This window comes from Triticum aestivum, chromosome 2B, assembly GCF_018294505.1.
Source record: "Triticum aestivum cultivar Chinese Spring chromosome 2B, IWGSC CS RefSeq v2.1, whole genome shotgun sequence".
In the NCBI taxonomy this organism is placed as follows: domain Eukaryota; kingdom Viridiplantae; phylum Streptophyta; class Magnoliopsida; order Poales; family Poaceae; genus Triticum; species Triticum aestivum.
Genome location: NC_057798.1, coordinates 422,991,751 through 423,001,483, shown reverse-complemented (window position 1 = coordinate 423,001,483; position 9,733 = coordinate 422,991,751).

Below are 9,733 nucleotides of genomic sequence, written 5' to 3'. Positions count from 1 at the left end.
ATGCATACACATCTTATTCTTCCAGTAGGGGTAATCAGTGCCATCGAAGACAGGGCACGCAGTGGAGACTTTGATTATCCCTACAGTCGACATAGCTAAACTCAAGGTGATTAAACTGAATCACACAGAACAAGGGAGCACCTTGCTCTGATACCAATTGAAAGTGCTAGTATTCGACTAGGGGGGTGAATAGGCGATTTTTATGGAAGTCTTAAAAATAGGGGTGTTTCAAAGACAAACAATAGAAATGAACCTATTGATATGCAGCGGAAGGTAGACTACACTAAACAAGCCATAGTCATGTAAGCAATGTAGTGAAAGCACGAAGACTATGAGCAGCTAGGTAATATGGATTAGGATGGAAGAAGGTATGAAGCCAAACAGACAGTAGTCTTCACACAGTGCAGTCAATCAGATCAGGCAAGTAGGCAAAGACTTCACGAAGACAAACTATAAGTAAGGTGAGAGAGGTAGGATAGAACCAGTTGCTGGGAGAGGACAAGGGGTTTGTTGGACCAGTTCCAGTTGCTGTGACAACTGTATGTATGGTTAGGGAGGTTGAGATTCAACTCAGAAGACCGTGTCTTCACCTTATTCTCGTTGACCTAAGAACACTTACTCCTCGCCCAATCACTCTGGTAAGTCTTCAAGGGAGACTTCCAAACCATCACAGACTTCCTTCACTGGCAATCCACAATGACTCTTGGATGCTTAGAACGCGACGCCTAACCGGCTGGAGGATTCACAGTCCTCAAGTGTAATAAGTCTTCAGATCACGCGAACAGAAAGACTTCAGTGATGCCTAACACTCTTTGGCTCTGGGTGTTTTGGGCTTTGTCCTCGCAAGGATTCTCTCTCAAAGGCTTCAGAGGTGGGTTGCTCTCAAACGACAAAAGTCGTGAACTAACTCTAAGCAGCCACCAATTTATGGTGTAGGGGCTGGGATATTTATAGCCAGGAAGCAAACCGACCTAATTTGTCCAAAATAACCCTGGTTCACTAAGGAACTGACATGTGTCCAATGGTCAGATTTCAAACACACGCGGCAGCTTAGCTTGGGCTACAAGCCAAGCTGACTTATCCAGCTCTGGATAAGATTTGCTCTCATTGTCTTCGCTTGAAGACATAGGATTTGGTTGAGCATCACATCGGTCACTCTGACTTTGTTCACTTGGACCCCACTTAACAGTACGGTGGTTCCTATGACTCAACAAAGAAGAAAAGGAAACTACGAAACAACTATGTCTTCGCACTCCATAGTCTTCACGCGATGTCTTCTCCTATCATAGTCTTCAATGTGAATGTCTTCACTGACCACCATTGTCTTCAATGTCTTCACACATTTTTAGGGGTCACCTCTGGTAGGTAAACCGAATCAATATGGGACTACTACCTGTGTTATCCTGCAATTCTCACAAACACATTAGTCCCTCAACCAAGTTTGTCGTCAATACTCCAAAAAGAACTAGGGGTGGCACTAGATGCACTTATAGTTTCCTCCGTTTTGCGGCACGCCAGACCCCTCCGGGTGAACAGGATCTTGTTTCGACCATAGGCGGTCGAACAGAAGGCCGTTTCCTCTGTTCTGCGGTACGCCATGCCTCTTTTCGGCTGTTCCGTCAAAGCCGGTTGGCTCCCAATGAACAGGACGCATTTCATTGCCTCCCGATGAACACGACGAGGTTCTCCGTTCCGACCCAGCCGGTTGGCTGCCGATGAACAGGACGCCATCGCTGCTCTCCGCTGCCTCTCCATGTACACGAGCCCTGGCCATACGAATGTGTGAGTAGGTGTTGGAGACCCCGCCCATATGTACGTACATAGCCGTATTTACTTTCTTGCACCCTGGCTATATGTGCATGTACACGACATAGATGGGATTGCGTGACATGCTATGTCCGTGCCACTACTATGACACACGCCCTTCCTTACTCGGCCATGGTTCATCGCTGCAGCCTGCAGACAGACTGATCGACCAGTATGTACGTACACGTTCATGACCAGACAGACAACCCTATGTACGGTTCGACCGGGTGGGTCCCAGCTATCAGGAAGGTAAGGAGGCACTTCCTTGCATGCGAAGATATAGCTGGTGGGTCCCAGTTGTCAGGGGGAGAATCATATTTTTCCAGTAATATGGACGCACTTCCTTGCGTGCGAAGATGTAGCTGGTGGGTCGTAGCAGTCAGGGGGAAACATTTTTTTTTTGCAAAATACAATGGCCCATCCAGTGAGTCCCTGCTGTCAGGTGGAGGAATCATTATTTTGTGCGTAATAAGGAGGGAGTTCCTTGCTGCGGCCGTGGACCCAGCTGTCAGCCTCTCCACATAATGTACTCTTCCGATGGAAGTCATTCCTTGACCAGATTGACCATGCCACGCTGAGAGCAGCAAGGCGGTGGACGATGGCGAGGTCTAGGAAGGGAACGATGCGGAGCCGAGGAAGACGCGACAGTGGATGCCCATGCGTTGAGGAGTACGAAGGTTGGCTGGTTCGACTGTGGAGTGAGGCTGCCGTCGCCCCAGAATAACAGGGGCTGTGGGTGAGTAGAGGGATGGCCTTGCCAGAGGTTGGATTAGGGTGGGGCGGTCATGCCTGCACGGCAATAGAGTCGGCCACGGGAGGCAGGAGCAAGCAGCAGGACCGGTGCTGGTTTGTGCGGCTGGAGCAAGAAGACCAGAGGTTGAAGAAGCACTACAGCCATTGGATGGACATCGTACGGTCACTTGAGCTAGAAGCGTTCATATTGACTAAGTTGACAAAGCCCTCCGTCCGCATCAGTAGGCCCATAAGTCAGTCTCCAACTATGGTGGGTCCCAGATAGCAGGGGGAGTATTCATTTTTTTGTGCGTGATAAGGAGGCACTTCCTTCCATGCAAAGATATAGCTGGTGGGTCCAAGCTGTCAGCGGGAGGAACATTCTTTTCACGAAATATAGAGGCCCTTCCGGTGGGTCCCTTCTGTCAGGTGGAGGAATCATTATTTTGCGCTTAATAAGGAGGCACTTCCTTGCATGCGTCCGTGGACCCAGCTGTCAGCCTCTCCGCATACAGTCCTCTTTTGATGGATGTCATTCATTGACCACGTTGACCATGCTGCACCGAGAGCATGGGCGGTGGACGATGGCGAGGCCTAGGAAGGGAACGACTCGGAGCCGGGGAAGATTCTGCAGTGGTTGCCCATGCGGTCGGGAGTATGAGGGATTGCTGGTTCGGCTGCGGTAGCTGGAAAATAACATGAGGTGTGGGTGAGTAGAGGAATGGCCTGGCCAGCGATGGAGTAGGGTGGGGCAGTGCGGCCTCTGCGGCAGCACAGCCGACCATGGGAGGCGGGAGCAGGCAGTCCCACTAGCGCTGGTGTCGGATATCGGGTTGTGGCAAAACCCTTAAGGCTTGAACACTGGGGTGCGCACAAAGATTTCTCCCTACCGAAACACGCCCTCAGCCTCGCCCGATCTCTAAGCTAGCATGATGAACTCGTAGCACAAGAGACACATGATTTATACAAGTTTGGGCTACCATTTTGGTGTAATACCCTACTCCTGTGCATGGTGGTGGATTGCATCTTGGGCTGATGATGAACAGTACAGGGAGAGAATAGCCTCGTGAGGAGATGTGTTCTTGAGCTGGTGTGGTGTTTTCCTTGGGAAGGATTCGATCCCCTTCTACTGTGGTGGCTAGCTCTATTTATAGAGGCCCTGGTCCTCTTCCCAAATATTGAGCGGAAAGGGATCCAACAACGGCCATTTTGAAAGGGGACAGCTAGTACAAGCTATCCTGACTAAAGGTGGTCTTCGACTGCCAAAGGTGCTGGTGATGACGGCGTCTTGGGCTCCACGGTGACCTCCATCCTGCCACTCTGCTAGTCTTGGTCTTGTTGCACCGATATGGAAACCTTTAGTCAGGATAGCTTGTACTAGCTGCCCCCTTTCAAAATGGCCGTTGTTGGATCCTTCCCGCTCAATATTTTGGGAAGAGGACCAGGGCCTCTCTATATATAGGGCTAGCCACCACAGTAGAAAAGGGAGGCGAAGTTCATCCGGACACCACCACAAGAACACCTCTCCTCGCGAGGCTGTTCTTCCTCTGTACTATTCATCTTCAGCCCAAGAGGCAATCCACCACACCACACATTGGATTAGGGTATTACACCACAACGGTGGCCCGAACCAGTATAAACCTTGTGTCTCTTGTGTTTGTCATCGATCTAGTTTAGGGATCGCGGTGAGGCTGAGGGCGTGTTTCGTTAGGGAGAAGATCTTCATGCGCACCCCAGAGTTTGAACCTTAAGGGTTTTGCTGGAACCCGATATCTGACATTTGGCGCGCCAGGTAGGCATGCGCCGGAGCTCTTCCTTCCGTCGGCCCGCTCTCCACCAACACCGCGCTTCGCCCTCATGGCGGACAACGTGCCTCCCGCTCCGGCAGCCGGCACCAGCGCTGGGGCCAGGGGGCTCCGAGCCTTGGCCCGCGCCTTACGGTAGGTGCAATGGCCGCACAAGTTGAAGCCAGAGATGCCGCCGCGCTATGATGATGTGGCGGACCCGCTGGCTTTTCTGCTGGCGTACGAGGAGGTCGTCCTCAAGGCCGGAGGCGGCGGCAAGGTCATGGCCAACTGGTTTCCCATGGCCCTCACTGGCGTCCCGCGCGTATGGCTGCTCAACCTGCCGGCATCTTCTGTGGCCTCCTGGGAGGAGCTGCGCGACCTCTTCCTCGCCCACTATTGGGCGCCAGCGCCCCCGGTCGTCGCAGACCTCCTTGGCGGCTCGCAGGCGCCACCCTCTGACCGCCACGCCAAGCCGTTTTATCACCAGATCGGCGCTGCCCTCACGCGGCAAGGAGCTCCTCCGGGTTGGGCGGCACTGATACGTCTCCATCGTATCTATAATTTTTTATTGTTCCATGCCAATATTCTACAACTTTCATATTCTTTTGGCAACTTTTTATACTATTTTGTGGGACTAACATATTGATCCAGTGCCCAGTGCCAGTTCCTGTCTGTTGCATGTTTTATGTTTCGCAGAAACCCCATATCAAACAGAGTCCAAATGGGATAAAAACGGACGGAGAATTATTTTGGAATATTTGTGATTTTTGGGAGGAAGAATCAATGCGAGACCATGCCCGAGGTGGCCATGAGATAGGGGCCCATGCCAACTTAAAGTGGGCGCGCCCCCCACCCTCATGGGCCACCCTTAAGGCGGTTGATGCCCTTCTTTGGCCGCAAGAAAGCTAATTTTTGGAAAACGAGCTAGGCGAAGGTTTCAATCCAATCGGAGTTACAAATCTCCAGATATAAAGGAAACGGTGCCAGGGCAGAATTCCAGAACGCAGAAACACAGAGATAGATCCAATTTCGGAGGGGCTCTCGCCCCTCCCACGCCATGGGAGCCAAGGACCATAGGGGAAACCCTTCTCCAATCTAGGGAGGAGGTCAAGGAAGAAGAAGAAGAAGGGGGGCTCTCTCCCCCTTGCTTCCGGTGGCGCCGGAAAGCCGCCGAGGGCCGTCATCATCACGGCGATCTTCACCAACACCTCCATAATCTTCACCAACATCTCCATCACCTTCCCCCTTCTATCTACAGCGGTCCACTCTCCCGCAACCCATTGTACCCTCTACTTGAACATGGTGCTTTATGCTTCATATTATTATCGAATGATGTGTTGCCATCCTATGATGTCTGAGTAGATTTCCTTTGTCATATCGGTGATTGATGAATTGCTATGATTGGTTTGAGTTGCATGTTATATTATTGGTGTTGTCCTATGGTTCCCTCCATGTCGCACAAGCATGAGGGATTCCCGCTGTAGGGTGTTGCAATGCGTTCATGATTCGCTTATAGTGGGTTGTGTGAGTGACTGAAACACAAACCCGAGTAAGGGGATTGTTGCGTATGGGATAAAGGGGACTTGATACTTTAATGCTATGGTTGGGTTTTACCTTAATGAGTCTTTAGTAGTTGCGGATGCTTGGTAGAGTTCCAATCATAAGTGCATATGATCCAAGTAGAGAAAGTATGTTAGCTTATGCCTCTCCCTCAAATAGAATTGTGATAGTGATTACCAGTCTAGTAACGTAGTCAATTGCTTACGGATAATTTCACAACTCCTACCACCACTTTTCCACACTCGCTATATTTACTTTATTGCATCTTTATCTAAACAGCCCCTACTTTTTATTTACGTGTTCTTATTATCTTGCAAACTTATCCTATCACTACTACAAAGTACTTCTAGTTTCATACTTGTTCTAGGTAATGCGAACGTCAAGCGAGCGTAGAGTCGTATCAGTGGCCGATAGGACTTGAGAGAGTATTTGTTCTACCTTTAGCTCCTCGTTGGGTTCGACACTCTTACTTATCGAAAGAGGCTACAACTATCTCGTATACTTGCGGGTTATCAAGACCTTTTTCTGGCGCCGTTGCCTGGGAGTCATAGCGTGGGGTGAATATTCTCATGTGCGCTTGTTTGCTTTATCACTAAGTAATTTTTATTTGCTGTTCTTAGTTGTTTTCTATCTTTAGTTATGGGTAGGAAATGCAAAATACCAAAAAAATTAGTTGTACCTACTGAACCAATGGTTGAAGAACCGCTCAAAATCTGTCACACTCCTGAAGCTTTTTACTTGGATCATCTTCGATCCATTTGTGCTCATGCTAAAACCCTAACTAGCTTAGTTGAGGGAAAATCTTTAGATGAGCATGCTTGTTATGTGCGACACCGTATATCTGAAAAAGGGAAACTTTTACTGGATCAAATTCATTGTTTGCAATGCTATGCTTGGAATTTTTGTGAAATATATGATATTACTTGTTGTTCTGAAAACCCTAAGAAACACCTTCCCTACCAATGTGAGTTTATTGATAATGGAATCGTATCTTCATATGCTAAGGGTGTTTATAATTACTATGATGTTCAACAAATTGAAGAATTTGTTGCTTTTAAGGGTGCTTATGAAATTGCTTCTTTGATTGAAAAGTATGATGCTACTCTCTACAAATCTGAAAATTTTGCCATACTTGAATATTGTTATGATAATTATGCTTCTAATGCCTATGTTAAACTATATATTGAGGAATTCTCCGCTGTCCAAGAAGAGACTAATAGTTTGCAGGAGTCTATGGAAGAAGAAATTGATGAAACTGTGAGCTCATTGGATGAAAAAGATGATGAGGAGAGCGAAGAACAAAAGGAGGAAGAGCGGATTGATCACCCGTTCCCACCTTCTAATGAGAGTAACTCTTCAACTCATACATTGTTTAATTCTCCTTCGTGCTTACCGAAGGATGATTGCTATGATCCCGTTGATTCTCTTGAAATATCCCTTTTTGATGATGCTTGCTATGCTCGTGGCCAAGATGCCAATATGACTTATGCTTATGGAGATGAACTTGCTATAGTTCCTTATGTTAAACATGAAATTTTTGCTATTGCACCCATGCATGATAGTCCTATTATCTTTTTGAATTCTCCCGACTACACTATATCGGAGAAGTTTGTGCTTATTAACGATTATATTGATGGGTTGCCTTTTACCATTGCACATGATGATTTTGATGAATGTAATATGCATGTGATTGCTGCTCCTACTTGAAATTATTATGAGAGAGGAACTACATCTCCGCCTCTTTATGTTTCCAACACGATAGAATTGCAAGAAACTGCTTATACTATGCATTGGCCTTTACTATGTGTGCATGAATTGTTCTTTTATGACATGCCGATGCATAGAAAGAGAGTTATACTTTGTTGTTGCTTGATATATGTTAATTTGTGCTCACTACTAAATGACAAATCATTGTTATCTAAAATTGGCTTTGATATACCTTGGGATCCGGGTGGATTCATTACTTGAGCACTAAATGCCTAGCTTAATGGCTTTAAACAAAGCGCTGCCAGGGAGACAACCCGAAAGTTTTAGAGATTCATTTATTTCTGTTGAGTGCTTTTATATAGTTTAAAAACAAAAAAATAAAAAGGGGAACCTAAAAACTTTTCAAAAAGGAAAGTGAAAGTGAGAAAGACAAGCATTGTTGAAGTGGGAGAGCTCCTTGAACTTTGTTCATGCTGACGGAAACTTTGTGAATCTTGATTACAGAAACTTTTCATCAAAAATAATTATCCCCTTGTACAATTCCATTGTATTATAAAAATAATGTGCCAAGGTTTGCCTTTGGGATGTTTAGGATGCTTGTTGGTTTGTACGGTGCAGGACAGAAACTTTGGCTGTAGTGCGAGATTTTACGTTTTTAACTGGAACATCAATTGGTTCTGATTCCTTTTGCACTTTATTGCTTTAAAACTTTTTATTTTTCCTACTTTTGGTAGAATTTTTGGGGTAACAGAAGTATGGTGAATATTCAGATTGCTACAGACTGTTCTGTTTTTGACAGATTCTATTTTTGATGCTTAGTTTGCTTGTTTTGATGAATCTATCAATTTATATCAGTGGATTAAGCCATGGAAAAGCTATATTACAGTAGACACAATGAAAAAACAAAATATGAATTGGTTTGCAACAGTACTTAGAGTGGTGATTTGAATTATTATACTAATGGATCTTATCGAGTTTTCTGTTGAAGTTTTGTGTGGATGAAGTGTCTAATCGAGGAGGTCTTGATATGAGGAAAAGGAAGGGAGGCAAGAGCTCAAGCTTGGGGATGCCCGAGGCACCCCAAGTAAATATTCAAGGAGACTCAAGCGTCTAAGCTTGGGGATGCCTCGGAAGGCATCCCCTCTTTCTTCAACAAGTATCGGTATGTTTTCGTATTCGTTTCGTTCATGCATTACGTGCAAGTCTTGGAGTGTCTTTTGCATTTAGTTTTCACTTTTCTTTTATTCACCATGCTGGTATGAGATAGTCCTTGGTTGACTTATAGAATGCTCATTGCACTTCACTTAAATCTTTTGAGTATGGCTTTATAGAATTCTTCATGTGCTTCACTTATATCATTTGAAGTTTGGATTGCCTGTTTCTCTTCACATAGAAAACCGCCATTTGTAGAATGCTCTTTTGCTTCACTTATAATTGTTAGAGTGTGGGCATATATTTTGTATAAAGAATTAAACTCTCTTGCTTTAGTTATATCAATTTAGAGAGATGACAGGAATTCGTCATTAACATGGTTAGTCATAAAATCCTACATAAAACTTGTAGATCGCTAAATATGATATGTTTGATTCCTTGCAATAGTTTTGCGATATAAAGATGGTGATATTAGAGTCATGCTAGTGGGTGGTTGTGGATTGTAGAGACACTTGTGTTGAGGTTTGCAAGTCCCGTAGCATGCACGTATGGTAACCGTTGTGTGACAAATTTGAAGCATGGGGTGTTTCTTTGATTGTCTTCCTTATGAGTGGCGGTCGGGGACAAGCGATGGTCTTTTCCTACAAATCTATCCCCCTAGGGGCATGCGTAGTAGTACTTTGCTTCGAGGGCTAATAAACTTTTGCAATAAGTATATGAGTTCTTTATGACTAATGTGAGTCCATGGATTATACACACTTTTACCTTTCCATCATTGCTAGCCTCTTCGGTACCGCGCATTGCCCTTTCTCACCTTGAGAGTTGGTGCAAACTTCGCCGGTGCATCCAAACCCCGTGATACGATACGCTCTATCTGTCACACCCTAGCTAGTTCATGCATTAGAGTGTTGCATCATGTCTACTTTTCTCAACAGAAACTTGAAATGGGGATGACAGAACCCCCAGCCCCCTCTGAAACCAACTAGGGT